This window comes from Castor canadensis, chromosome 1 (genome assembly GCF_047511655.1).
Source record: "Castor canadensis chromosome 1, mCasCan1.hap1v2, whole genome shotgun sequence".
NCBI classification, from domain to species: domain Eukaryota; kingdom Metazoa; phylum Chordata; class Mammalia; order Rodentia; family Castoridae; genus Castor; species Castor canadensis.
In genome coordinates, this window is record NC_133386.1 from 90,777,523 (window position 1) to 90,792,238 (window position 14,716).

The 14,716-nt window shown below is 42.5% G+C and overlaps 2 pseudogenes; one reads left to right on the forward strand and one right to left on the reverse strand.

Moving 5' to 3' along the window:
- Positions 1–2,543: 2,543 nt before the first annotated feature.
- On the forward strand, positions 2,544–5,843 carry LOC141421671 (small ribosomal subunit protein uS5 pseudogene; annotated as a pseudogene).
- Positions 5,844–7,496: 1,653 nt separating this feature from the next.
- LOC109699242 (solute carrier family 35 member E1 pseudogene) lies at positions 7,497–8,760 on the reverse strand (annotated as a pseudogene).
- Positions 8,761–14,716: the final 5,956 nt, after the last annotated feature.

Sequence of the window (14,716 nt, forward strand, 5' to 3'; positions counted from 1 at the left end):
TTTTGTTGAAGAGAAAACACAAGAAATAATAAGAAAGACATGGCATTTTTGCTAGTTTGAGATAAAGATAGCTATACAGAGAGATTCCTAGCATTGCTTCCATGCACATGTGTTTTTTTTAATTCATTTATTCACATATGCATACATTGTTTGGGTCATTTCTCCCCCTTTCCCCCTCCCCCACCTCTCATTTCCCCCCTCAGTTCCAAGCAGAACATGTTCTGCCCTTATCTCTAATTTTGTTGAAGAGAAGATATAAGCATAGTAAGGAAGACAAAGCATTTTTTACTAGTTGAGATAAGGACAGCTATACAGAAAGATTCCTAGCATTGTTTTCATGTACACATGTGTTACAACCCATGTTGATTCATCTCTAACTGATCTTTACACTGGTTACTGATCCCCTTCTCATGTTGACCTCTGCTGCTTTAAGGTTTCTGTATTATTAGTTCCTCTGCAGTGGGGACATCAAACGCTTTCATGTTTTGGGTTTCCTACCTATTCCTATATCTCCCGTATGTGCTCATGCACATGTGTTTTGCAACCTACATTGGTTCATCTCTACCAGACCTCTTCACTACTTCCTGGTCCCCTTCTCATAGTGGCCTCTGCCTGTTAAAGATTATTATATTCACTCCTCTACAGTGAGCACATCAACCATATTCAAGTTTTTAGTTTCTTTCCCTTTCCTATTCCTCCCATGTGCATTCTCCCCTCAATGTGTGACCCATGACCAATGATATTGCTGCATTTGTTTTAGGTCTATAATCCTCATATGAGGGAGAACATGATTTTTAGCCTTCTGAGCCTAACTTTGCTTAAGATGATGTTCTCCAGTTCCATCTATTTACTTGCAAATGAAAAAACTTCATTCTTTGTGGTGGCTGGATAAAATTCCATTGTGTATAAATACCACATTTTCTTAATTTATTCCTTGGTAGGGGGACATCTTGGCTGTTTCCATAGCTTGGCCATTGTGAATAGTGCTGCAATAAACATGGATGTGCAGGTGCCTTTGTAACAACCTGTGTCACATTCCTTCAGGTATATCCCTAGGAGTGGTATTGCTGGATCATATGGCAGATATATGTTTAATTTTTTAAGAATTCTCCATATTGTTTTCCATAGTGGTTGTACTAGCTTACATTCTCACCAGCAGTATATGAAGGTTCCTTTTTCCCTGAATTCTGCCAACATTTGTTATTGGTGGTGTTCTTGATAATAGCTGTTCTAACAGGAGTGAGGTGGAATCTTAGTGTGGTTTTGATTTGCATTTCCTTTATGGCCAGGGATGGTGAGCATTTTTTCAAGAGTTTTTTGGCCATTTGGACTTCTTGCTTTGAAAACGTTCTGTTTAGTTCAGTTGCCCCTTCTTTATTGGTTCATTGATTTGGGGGGAGTTTAGTTTTTTGAGCTCCCTGTATATTCTGGTCATCAGTCCCTTATCTGATGCATAGGTAGCAAAAGTTTTCTCCCACCCTGCTCTTCAATTTAGAGACCTTTTCTTTTGTTATGCAAAGATTTCTAATTTCACATAATCCCATTTGTCCATCCTTTCTCTTAGTTGCTGAGCTGCTTGAGCTCTACTGAGGAAGTCCTTGCCTATACCTATTGCTTCCAGAGTATTCCTCGCTCTTTCCTGTACTAACTGCATGGTTTTAGGTCTGATATTAAGGTCCTTAACCCACTTTGAGTACAAGGAGCTAGTTTCAGTGTTTTGCAGACAGATATCCAGTTTTCCCAGCAACATTTGTTGAAGAGGCTGTCTTTTCTCCATCATATGTTTTTGGCACCTTTGTCAAAAATAAGGTGGGCATAGCTGCTTGGATTCATATCTGAGTCCTCTATTCTGTTCCACTTCTGACCAGCATTTTTAAATAATCACTTATGTATGCAAAAAAGAATATAATGAAAATATTAGAAGACATCACATACGCAATATTATTTTGTGAACATTTTGCTTCAATCTGTGCTTCAATGTGTGCATGTGTGCTCATGAGCATAAATTTATGAGTGAGTCAGATCACAGGGTGGAATGCATTTCTGTCATAAATAATAATGTTTTAGATACAGTTTAGCTCTGGAATCATTGCAGTTACTTACTTCCGATGCCAGATTTTTCTAATAAGGACCTATCCGTTATTTAAATTCTTCTGCAATGATGTGCTTAAGATATATCTTCCTCTCAACACTGGGACACAATAAGAATATCATGCCTGCTATAGGCATGTTACTTTGACAAATGCAGTGTTCTTTTAGTGAATAATATAGAACTATAATTTGAGAAACTATGTCAAAAACCTTATTTTTGAAAGCCATAAAGAAGTTCCAAATAATATGATGCTGTTACAATAAAATTTTTAATTTTAAGATTTAACATACACCCTTCTGCTTTATATGAGGAGCAAACAAACAAGCACATGTGTAATCTTGCTCATCTGAAACTTCTGTAAATGCTGGAGAGAAGAGACAGTGAGCTTCCGTCATACATATCTGTGAGATGTGAAGCCACCCTAGCAATGAAGCCCCTTATCTTTACGAAAATGAAGAACAACCAAGGAGAGAAAACATTCTGCTCTTCAAGTAACAAGAACCAAAAGGTAAAACTGGTTCCTAGGAGGCATGTTTTATATAAATACACTACACAAAGGGAAACATGGCATTAAGAACTCACCACCCTGAGTTACAGATGCTTCATGTTTACATAATAACGACCCATGGATAACTAAAGTGCTCTGCCCTTTTTCTTACTCCCTAGACCTTTAAGATCATTTCCATTATGCTCTTTGTTCTCTCCATCATCACTGAAAACTCACAATGTGTAAGCATGTAATTATATTTGCCCTAATGCTGTTACTAAAAAGGTGTATAAACATATTCATTCAGAATTCCCTAATATGTATATATTTGCGTATCAAGGAAAAGTTGGAGAGAAATGGGATGAGGAACGACCTGATCTCTTTTGAACGCTACTGTTAAACCCATAATGTATAGGTTAAAATGAGAAGAGGATGCTACAGGTTAGTGTGTGATCAGAAGTTCAGAGCAAAGTGTCCCCAAGGTGTTAGCAAGCCCTCAAGATATCTTTAGTGAGATGGCATTTTTCCAATAAGCAGGAAATGTTAATTTGTGCTTCTGATTATATTTACCAATGTTTTTTCAATATAGAGGCAATGAAAACATCTTCATGGAGGAAGGAGAGGGACAAGAGAGGATCATAGGGGGTAAATATGATTGAAGTACATAGTATGCAAGTGTGAAAATGTCATCATGAAATCCATTATTTTGTACAATTAATTTTTTAAAACTCTACATGTCTTTATAAAGAATTTTAGACAATAGAAATGCTGGCCCTAATACCTTCATGTGACCAGTCTTTCTACCACTTCACCAAAGTCAGAAGTTCAGGATTGATACAAGCCTATGCTAGGCCAATTCACACAGCTACATTTTTGGTAACAGTACTGACATGGAGGAAGGGTTGGCTTCACGGTTTTAGAGTTACACTTAGTTTAGTGCTTTTCTGCTACCATATTGAAATTCTTAATTTTTGAACAAGGGTCCCATATTTTCATTGTGTACTCAGCACATAAATTATGTAGCCAATCCTAGATCAAGGTAGCAGAAAGTTAAGTGAGATAGCTCTACAAAATTCTCTGCCTGCTAAAAATATGGTTTTCTAGACTTTTGTCCATTCAAATTATCTTGTCAATATAGTCTGAACTATAGCATTGCCCGAATTCTACCTGGTTACATAATTTCAGTTTTCCTAATGTTGGTAATTCCCTCAGAATCATTCGGGTGAACTAAAATTCCCTTTTGGGTATTAGCAAAGTAAGAGAGACCACCCCTTTATCAGCACTCTTCCATAACCTTTTATGAACTGAAAGCTCTAATACAGGTATCAGTACATGTCTGTGAGACACGTAGACTACATCAAGAACCCTATCAGAAGCTAAGCCAGTCCTAAGATGTTCTAGAACCAAATAGATGTTGTTCCTGCTACAGCAAGAGCTGGGGAATGCTCTTAGCAATTTCACCAGTACTCAAGGTATCTAGAACGGATGCTGTAGGCCCAAAGGCTACAGCGGAGGAGTTCTTTGGCAGCCTCCATGAGTTATATGGGACTGTGAAGGAGCCAAGAGAACACTGGGAGCTTTCTAGGTATTCATCCTCCCATTTTTTTCTTGAATTGCTGAGGTACAAAAGGAAACAAACATTCTCCAATAATCTGAAGATGATCCTCTAGTGGTAAGGGAAATAAAGGAGTAATATAATAGGAGAAATGAGAAAGTAGGGCAACAAAGACAAGAGATAACTCTTTAAAGGTTACTGACATCGTGAAATGCTATGGGGTGATGGGAAGTTTGAAGAAAAAGAAAATATCTTTTTTTTTTTCCCCAGGAGACATCGTTTATTTTTGGTAAGTGCCAGCCATCACACAGTGACTCCACAGCACGGAAGTCTTAGGAACACAAGTGTACGGGTCTTAGGTCCTATGACAACTTAGTTCTAGCTCATAAAGGTTACAAGACCTTAAGGTATTCAGGTCTGTATGTCCCAGGTTACAACATGTCACCTGCTGTAGACCACATACACAGCAAAATCTGGGAGTCCAGACTCTTAACTCACTGAACTTGTCTCCAGGGAGGGTTTGATTCTCCCTATAAAGAGTGACCTAAAAAAAGCCGTTAAGAACCCACACCAAGTCACACCTGTGAACCTGAAGGCCTGAGGGCCTCAGTGTCTCCAGTAAAGCAAGGAGGCAAGGAAGCCCAAGTGCTGCCGGTCACACCCATATGGGGGCTCTCCAGCTTGAACCCCAGCAGTGATGAGAGGGAGGGAGGTGGGAGCTGGGGGGCGTGGGTGGCCAATGTCCACTGTGACCTTGAGTCTTTTGATTTGGTAATTTGTTCTGATGTGATTGGCACAGTCATTCCACTGCACATACTTGCTGTAAATTTATGTACAGAATTAAATATCCCATTTATTCATTTAGAAACCGTAGAAACCCAAGCTGGTCATTCCCCCTCACCAGCAGGTCTTGTGTGGAAAAGGAAAACACATCAATATACAGACTTCAGCAACAGCAGAAACTTCATGAAACCCAACCAGAGGCCCGGTGCCGCTTGGAGCTGAATGACAGGGTCACCATCGTCACAACTACCGTTAATACCTTCTCAGTGTGACTCTCCAGTTCTTGTCACTCAACAGACACCATGCCTCCAGGGAAGGCCAGCCAGGATCCCTGTACACAGCGATCTTCTCAAAACCTGGGCCAACCATTGGGGACTACAATGGTCATGTCGGGCTGGGTGTTAAGTGTTCCAAGGAGGTAGCCACTGCCATCCGAGGTGCCATCATCTTGGCCAAACTCTCCATTGTCCCTGTGCGGAGAGGCTACTGGGGGAACAAGATTGGCAAGCCTCATACTGTCCCATGCAAGGTGACAGGCCGCTGTGGTTCTGTGCTGGTGCGCCTCATCCCTGCCCCCAGGGGCACTGGCATCGTGTCGGCTCCTGTGCCCAAGAAGCTACTGATGATGGCTGGTATTGATGACTGCTACACTTCAGCCAGGGGCTGCACTGCCACCCTGGGCAACTTTGCTAAGGCCACCTTTGATGCCATCTCCAAGACCTACAGCTACTTGACCCCCGACCTCTGGAAAGAGACCGTGTTCACCAAGTCTCCCTATCAGGAATTCACTGACCATCTTGTGAAAACCCATACCAGAGTGTCTGTGCAGAGGACCCAGGCTCCAGCTGTGGCTACAACATAGGATTTTTTAAAAAATATGAAAATAATAAAAGTGAATTAACCCTGTTAAAAAAAAAAAAAAAAAAAAAAAACCTGGGCCAAAGTATTTATAAAGCAAGCAAATGAAACGGACAAACAGATCCTCCCGAGGCTGGAGGGCGTCAGCTCTCAGACAAGCAGGAAAAGAAGCTGACAAACTCAGCCTCCCAAAACACAAAATCCCAATTACCAAAACGCACAGAGCGCCCGGCCACACCAGGAGTCAGCGCAAGCTGCAGTCACTTCCTCTCCGAACGGGGGAATGTCGTGCTCGCCAGGAGACGAGGGGCAGATGGCTGCTCCATCTGATTCACTGTCCCCAGTTCAGCCAGAAGCTGGGAACAGAAAGAAGGGCAAGTACCCCAAAGACCCCACAAGTCAAAGCCAGTGGTCCCTCCAAGAGGGCATGGTCCCTTCATGGTGCCAGGGATGAGCCGCCACTCAGACCTCAGCACCCCAGGTGCTGCAGGTTTCCTGCTGTGATTCTCCCAAGATGCAAACTTGTCTTTTTCTTTGTAGAGACAGGGTCCTGCTGTGTGGCCCACGCTGGCCTGGAACTCCTGGGCGCAACGATCCTCCTGGCTCGGCCTCCAAAGCAGCTGGGATTATAGACGTGTACCAGTGTGCTTGGTTCCCAAAGTTCCTCTTGACCTAATTCCAGCTTGAGACTCATGCCTTCTCCATTACCCAGGATGTGATCAGATCCCAAAGTGAATGCAGCACGGAAACGGATGCAAAGCACTGTGGCCTGGTCAATTATACAGGACACTGTGGTGCTTGGCGTCCACTCCATCTTCCGCGACTGTGGTCACCAAGGACAGGCTTCGCGACACTTCATCGTGCTCCGCTTATTGCCAAAATACAGCAGGCAGCCACCTCCAGTAGAACTTTTTCCTTTTTTAAACACATAGAAACAAAATGGTTTGCAGTCCATAAGCCAGTCCTGCTGTGTCCCTCCATGAGGACCAAGGCATTAAAAACACACACAACTACAAAATGTCCCCTAGAAAAACACAAGACCCTCATCAAATCAGTGTGTCCCCAACACAGCCTTTCACACCACTCAGGCACGACCGTGACTACCGAGACCCCGCACCCAAAAGGGGACGCGGGGACTATGGCTGGGGGAGCAGCGCAGAGGACAGAGACAGTAATTTCCCTTCCCACCGGACACTGGTGGATGCCACGGGCAGAGGCTCTGGACGACAAGGCTAACTGCAGAACTTCCACTTGGCCACAACTGCCAGGAGTTAGCAGTGGTCCTGGGTCCCCCAGGCCCCGCCCGTGTGACACCGTGTCAGCCCCATGCAAGTCTGAGCAGTGGAATTCAAGTAGCTAGTCTCATCCCGTCCTGACGTCCCCTTATGTCACCTCTTACCAGCTCCCAGATCTGTAGCCACAGTGATTCCACTTTTCCTGGCGGGTCCTCCGTGTCACCCAGAAAACCAAACAAGAACTCTGACACACAAATGTAAAGCCTGGCCCAGAGCTCCCCAGGATCCAGGCTCTGTGACGACAGACTTCAGGAGGGAGAGCAGGCGACATGGTCTCCTCAGCTGTCCCTCTGCCCAGAGCCTGTGGCATCCAAGGTGCTGCAGTCACATCCTGCTGCCCACGGGGGCCGGAATCCCCAGGGCCCTGCGATGGCCACTCACGCCCCGTCCTTGCTGGTGGCCGGGTGTCTGTGATCCTGCCGGGTGTGGGAAAGCAGCATAGCGCCTGTGGCCTCTACACGTCGAAGCTGTTCAGGGTGTATGAGTTCGGGTGGCTCTGGCGGCTGTACTGAAAGTGATCCGTCAGGACGCTGCTGCGGCCATACTAATAGTCACCATGCTGGGGGAAGAGGATGCGGTTGTGGGGCTTCTGCAGCGGCTCCGCAGATGCTCCTTGCTGCCCAGGTGCCGTGGAGACAGGGAGGAGGTGTCTCCGGGCTTGGTGGTTTGCATCATATTTGGTCTTGTTGTAGAGGAAGTCGCCCAAGATGGCCGTCATCATGCCCAGGACGTTGGTGCTGGTGACCGGGTTGCGCAGCATGATGAGGGACACCGTGATGACCATGATTCTCTTGGTGGCATTGGCGACAGAGTAGCTCAGGGAGCTGATGAGGTTGAGGATGCTGAAGGCGATGACATTCTGGGCGAAGTTACAGAAGCCGCTGACAGCCAGAAGCAGGAGCGTCCAGGGCCACTGGGACACGTACGTCAAGTCGCTGCTGACCAGGAAAGCCGAGAGGTCCACCAGAACCCACGTGGGGATCATGAAGAAGACGGCGTGAAAGCCCAGAATGTTCAGCAGCCGCAGGTGGTGGATCCGAGAGTCTCCCAACACCTTCTTGGAGAAGATGTTCCGCAGTGAGAAGCAGAGCGTGGCCACGAGGGCGCTGATGAGTCCCCACATGTCGAACGACAGCTCGGTGACGGCAGCCAGTAGGACGCCACTGATGATGGGGATGAGGGACAGGTACACCTTGGTGCTCTGCTTCTCCTTCATGATGATCCGGGACAGCAGGACCACCCAGATGGGCATGGTGGCCTTGACGGTGTGCGCGTAGGACACTGGCACCTTCCAGATGCTGACGTGCGCCGACAGGGACGCGAAGTACTTGCCCAAGGCGAGCGGCAGCAGGTAGCGCGGGTAAAAGCGCGGCGGCAGCAGCGGGCAGGACGACGGATGCGGGCCGGGCCCAGGGCCCGACACAGGCGGCGCGGGGGCACACGCCAGGCCAGGCGCGCAGCAGCGGAGGGAGCCCGGCACACAGCGCCAGGATGTGGCACAGCGACACGGTCACGGGGATCGGGAAGGCGCTCAGGATCACCTTATTGACCACGTTGCGCCCGCGCTCAGCGCGTACCACAGCAGGCACAGCGCTGCCACCCGCGCGCCCTCGCGCGCCCCGCCGCCACCCCCTGCCGTGCCCGGGCCCCCCGCGCCTGCACCGGACACCACGGCCGCCGCCGCCGCCATCCTGCCCAAGCGGCCACCCCTTCCCGCCCGTCCGACGGCCCGACGCCAGGCCAAGAAAATATCATTTAACAAACTGACCTACTTTTAGATGGAAAATTCTAGAACAGCAGAGATTAATTGCAGGACCTAAGAAGGGGTTGGGTAGTGAAAAAAAGGAGAGAGCTGTTAGACTACTTGTTCTAATTATTTTGGTGAAGACTAAGAAAAAAATAAAGTGGTTAGTCTACTGAGTACTCTGGCAGGGGAAGGAATGTGGAGTGGAAAAGAAGTTTTCCTGGGCTGCATGTAACTGTGCACAACCAGGCATTTGATTCTTTTCTAAATATATATATATATTTTTTAGTTTTGCTGTTACTGTTATTGTAATTATTGTTGTTTTGAGACAGGGTCTTTTTATGTAACCCAGGCTAACCTCAAATTCTCAATCCTCTTGCCTATGCCTCCTGAATGCTGGAATTATAGGCATGCACCATCACACCCAGACTAAATAGTTTAAATATATAAATTGCCATCTAATGTTCATTCTTAATAATAACCCTCTGGAAAAATATTTCATAGATAGATGAAAACTACTGAGACTCTCTTTTTTAAAATATTACCAGAAAATAGCATGAAATATTCATTTTTAGTTTCATAAAGGAGAAAACATATATGTGAGATAAAAATAAAAAGAAGCAAATGTAAGAGATCCTCGAGAGGGAAGAAATGCCTCAAAAGTCAGAAGAACATATCAGGCGTGATACCAACCTAAGAGCTGAACAAGAAAACTCCATTAGTGTGCTTTTCTTTCCTCTGAGCTGTGATGCTCTATCCCATGAGAATGCTAAGGGAATTTTTACAGTTTAAGGGTCTACCATTTACTGTAGTTATTTTCCACCACGGCAGAAATTTTTTCAAAAACGGCTCCTCAGCTGCCCATCTTGGCAGTGTTCAAGTAAATCCATGTATCTTACTCAGGTCTAAAGGCAAAGTCTCTGAGGCAACTTCACAGTGCCATATGGTACCTCTCCTACTGTAAGTTTATCTTCATTTCCGTCAGTGGGTTCAGAGGGCTGGGCTCGTACAAGTGACCTGCAGGTACATGAGTCATAGCATGTCCGAGTCAAATTCCCTTTTGTTTTCTAGCTGTCTGGATCAACCTTTTTGCTACAGTCTTGAAAAAATTGTAGCAACTAGAAACTGTGCACAATGATGTGGACATGCCATGGCCTTTCTTAGAAAATTCCCTTCCATAGCTACTAAATATTACTGAAAAAATGTATCATTTCAATGACTTGCATAATGAGTGCTAACTAAGTAATTGTTAAAATAAAATTATAGGGACCCCTCCCAGCTCTGGGAGCTGTACTTTTTGCTACTTTTCTATCTCAATAAATCTTAATAAGTACTCCTACAAAAAATAAATAAAGTAAAATTGTAGTGTCAAAGACCGAATATACAGAGAATGGGTCTTTTTCTTCTATGAGCATGTCTTTCTAACCCAAAAGGCTTATCACTGTTATTTGGATTCTTATCTGGCTTCAAAATTCAGATAGAGATCTGCAAGTTATAACTACAAAAAAAATGCCAAAAATCTTAAGTTTTTGGCAAGATGTTACATGAGCATCATTTGCTTAGCTTGGTAGACAAACATTCATATATGTTTACTAGAAGCTAACAAAGTTGTTAGGAGAGTTAGCTCCCAATTCAGACTGTCTGGATTTATATCATACTCCACCATCTACTATGTGACCTTGGGCAAGCTTGTTAACATCTAATAGCTTCTGTTCCCTCATCTCTATTCAGGCATAACACCTGCCATGTTGCAAAAATGAGGTAGTCTTAGAAAAGTACCTAGCATGTAGTAAAGTTCAAAAAATGTTATTTATTATTATTAAGAGAAAATTACTGTTCTTCCACAATTTTTAGTAACTTCATTCTTAGCATCTTTCCTCCAGAACTCATTCTTATCTTCATAGAATTAGAGCCCCAGCTTGAACGTGCCTGGGAAGGAACTGGTCAGAGTCAAATTCTACCTGCCTCTTCCACCCAAAAAACTTGTAAAAGTTACTACAAATGATCTCAATTGTGCTTTATTTGGTTTGGCACATAATGCTTTCCTTTAAAAACAAACCAAAAATTTTGACATTCACTCTATATATCTTGGATTACAATACCAGAGATTTTTGTTTTTGACAATGGTATTCTGTAGATTTTTATAACAGCAGTAGTTTAGAAACTAGGTGAAAGAAAACACTATAAATAAGAGAATATTTCCTTCTGTCTAAATGCCACATGCAATAATTGAACTTTCAGGCTTCATAGTAATTCTGATTAGCACAGAAGATTGCTACTATCCATATACTTTTTGATGCAAGATACCCACAATAATCCCTGTGAAAGAGACAGATCAACTAACTATTCCTGTTCTTTTCCAGATATGGAAACTGAGGCTGCTGGAGGAAAGTTTTCTTCCAGGTTCCCATTGTTACTTAGTGTTTGAACAGAAACTTGAACCAAAGCATTCTTTCTCAAAGAACAGTGGCCTTTTGTGTAGTTCAAGCTCCCTCCAAAGTACTTTGATAAAAAATAGAAATGACTGACACACCAATCCTTTAATTAAGTCCTTCTTAAAACATTGAGACTTACAAAAGGGTGGTTATATCAACTTATACACTTGCAGTATCTTTGGTTATTTACCGAAGGAGTCTCTGAATTTAACTGAGTATTCCGAAAAAGGAAATAATGGGTAGACATTAGGTATTTAAACAATACTTCTTAGAGTACAAAGAAATATAAAACACTAGAATTTTTAAATCTACCTTTCAAATCTTGAAGAAATTGACGGATTTCTAGAAACTTACAACCACCCAAAACTGAACCAAGAGGATATTAATCACCTGAATAGATCTATAACACAAAAAGAAATTAAAGCAGCAATCAGGAGTCTTCCAAAAGAGAAAGGTCCAGGACCTGAGAGATTCACTGCTGAATTCTATCAGATGTTTAAAGAAGAACTAATACCAACTCTCCGTAAAGTATTCCATGAAAAAGAAAGGGAAGGAACTCTGCCTAACTCATTTTATGAAGCCAATATTACTCTCATACCAAAACCAAAAAAGATCATACACCATGACCAACTCGGCTTCATCCCAGGGATGCAGAGGTGGTTCAACATACCCAAATCTGTACATGTAATACAGCACATCAATAGAAGCAAAGACAAAAACCACTTGATCATCTCCATATATGCAGAAAAGGCCTTCGACAAGATCCAACACCACTTAATGATAAGTGCTCTAAGAAAACTAGGGACAGAAGGAATGTACCTCAACATTGTAAAGACTATATATGACAAACTTACAGCCAACATCATACTTAACAGTGAAAAACTGAAGCCATTCCTCCTAAAATCAGGAATAAGACAAGGGTACCTACTATCCCCACTCCTATTCGACATAGTAGTGAAATTTCTAGCCAGAGCAATTAGGCAAGAAGAAGAAATAAAAGGAATACAAATAGGTATAGAAACTGTCAAAATATCCTTATTTGCAGATGATATGATCCTATACCTTAAAGACCCAAAAAACTCTACCCAAAAACTCTTAGATACCATAAACAGCTACAGTAAGGTAGCAGGATACAAAATTGACTTACAAAAATCATTAGCTTTTCTATACACCAACAATGAACAAACTGAGAAGGAATATATGGAAACAATTCCATTCACAATAGCCTCAAAAAAGATCAAATACCTTGGAGTAAATTTAACAAAAGATGTGAATGAACTCTATAAGGAGAACTACAAACTCCTGAAGAAAGATTGAGGAAGATTACAGAAGGTGGAGTGATCTCCTGTGCTCATGGATTGGTAGAATCAACATAGTAAAAATGGCTATACTACTGAAAGCAATCTGCATGTTTAATGAAATTCCCATCAAAATCCCAATGACTTTCATCACAAAGATTGAAAAATCTACTCTAAAGTTCATTTGGAAACACGAGAGACCATGAATAGCCAAGGCAATACTCAGCAAAAAGAGCAATGCTGGCAGTATCACAATACCAGACTTCAAACTGTATTACAAAGCAATAGCAATAAAAACAGCATGGTACTGGCACAAAAACAGACATGAAGACCAGTGGAACAAAATAGAAGACCCAGATATGAATCCACACAACTATACCCACCTCATTTTTTGACAAAGATGGCAAAAATATACGATGGAGAAAAGACAGCCTCTTCAACAAATGTTGCTGGGAAAAGTGGTTACCTGTCTGCAGGAAACTGAAACTAGATTCATGTCTATGACCTTGCATTAGTATCAACTCAAAATGAATCAAGGACCTAAATACCAGACCTGAAACTCTGAAGTTACTACAGGAAGGATCAGGAAACACTCTGGAACTAATAGGTATAGGCAAAGACTTCCTCAATAGAACCCCAGAAGCCCAGCAACTAAGAGAAAGGATGGACAAATGGGACTTCAAAAAAATTAAAAAGCTTCTGCACAACAAAAGAAATAGTCTCTAAACTGAAAAGATCACCCGCAGAGTGGGAGAAAATATTTGCCAGCTGTCCATCAGACAATGGAATGATAACCAGAATATACAGGGAACCTAAGAAACTAAACTCTACTAAAATCAATGAACCAATTAAGAAATGGGCGACTGAACTAAACAGAACTTTCTCAAAAGGAGAAATTCAAATGGCCAAAAAAAAACACATGAAAAAATGCTCACCATCTCTAGCCATAAAGGAAATGCAAATCAAAAACACATTAAGATTCCACCTCACCCCTGTTAGAATAGACATCGTCAAAAACTCCACCAACAACAGGTGTTGGTGAGGATGTGGGGAAAAAGGAACCCTCATCCACTGCTGGTGGGAATGCAAGCTGGTGCAACCACTCTGAAAAAAAATTTGGAGACTTCTTAAAAATCTAAACATAGACCTGCCGTATGATCCAGCAATCCCACTCCTGGGAATATACCTAAAGGAATGCACCAGAGGTACCTGCACACCCATGTTTATTGCAGCACTATTCACAATACCCAAGTTATGGAAACAACCAAGATGCCCCACTATTGATGAATGGATCAAGAAAATATGGTACTTGTACACAATGTAATTTTACTCAGCCATGAAGAAAAATGAAATCTTATCATTTGCAGGTAAATGTATGGAACTGGAGAACATCATTCTGAGCAAGGTCAGCCAGGCTCAGAAGACCAAATATTATATGTTCTCCCTTATATGCGGACTTTAGATCTAGGGCAAATGCAGCTATGTGGTTGGACTTGGGTCACATGCTAAGGGGAGAGCACATACAGGAGGTATGGGCATAGTTAGAAAACCCAAAACATGAAAGCGTTTGATGTTCCCACTCCAGAGGAACTAATACAGAAACCTTAAAGCGGCAGAGGTTAACATGAGAAGGGGATCAGTAACCAGTGTAAAGATCAGTTAGAGTTGAATCAACATGGGTTGTAACACATGTGTACATGAAAGCAATGTAGGAATCTTTCTGTATAACTATCCTTAACTAGCAAAAAAGCTTTGTCTTCGTTATTATGCTTATGTCTTTTCTTCAACAAAATTAGCGATAAGGGCACAACAGGTTCTGCCTGGAAGTGAGGGGGTAGTGAGGGGAGTTTGGGGGAAGAAGGCAGGGGGGAGAAATGACCCAAACAATGTATGCACAAGTGAATAAATGAATAATTTTTAAAAAAGAGATCTAAAAAAATAAAAGAGGTCATATCATAAAATATCAGCTTCTATTTTATTTTAGTCCTAGAAGTACCAGTTAATTGAAAATTATACCTACAAATGACAAAAGAGAGTTTTCTGTACTTAAACTGGATTCATGAAATAAAATCCTGCTTTTAAATCTAAATAAATTTAAATATAAATGGCTCCTAAGAAAAAATAAATAAATAAAATCAAAAGTAGATTTTTTTAAGCTTTAAAAAATTA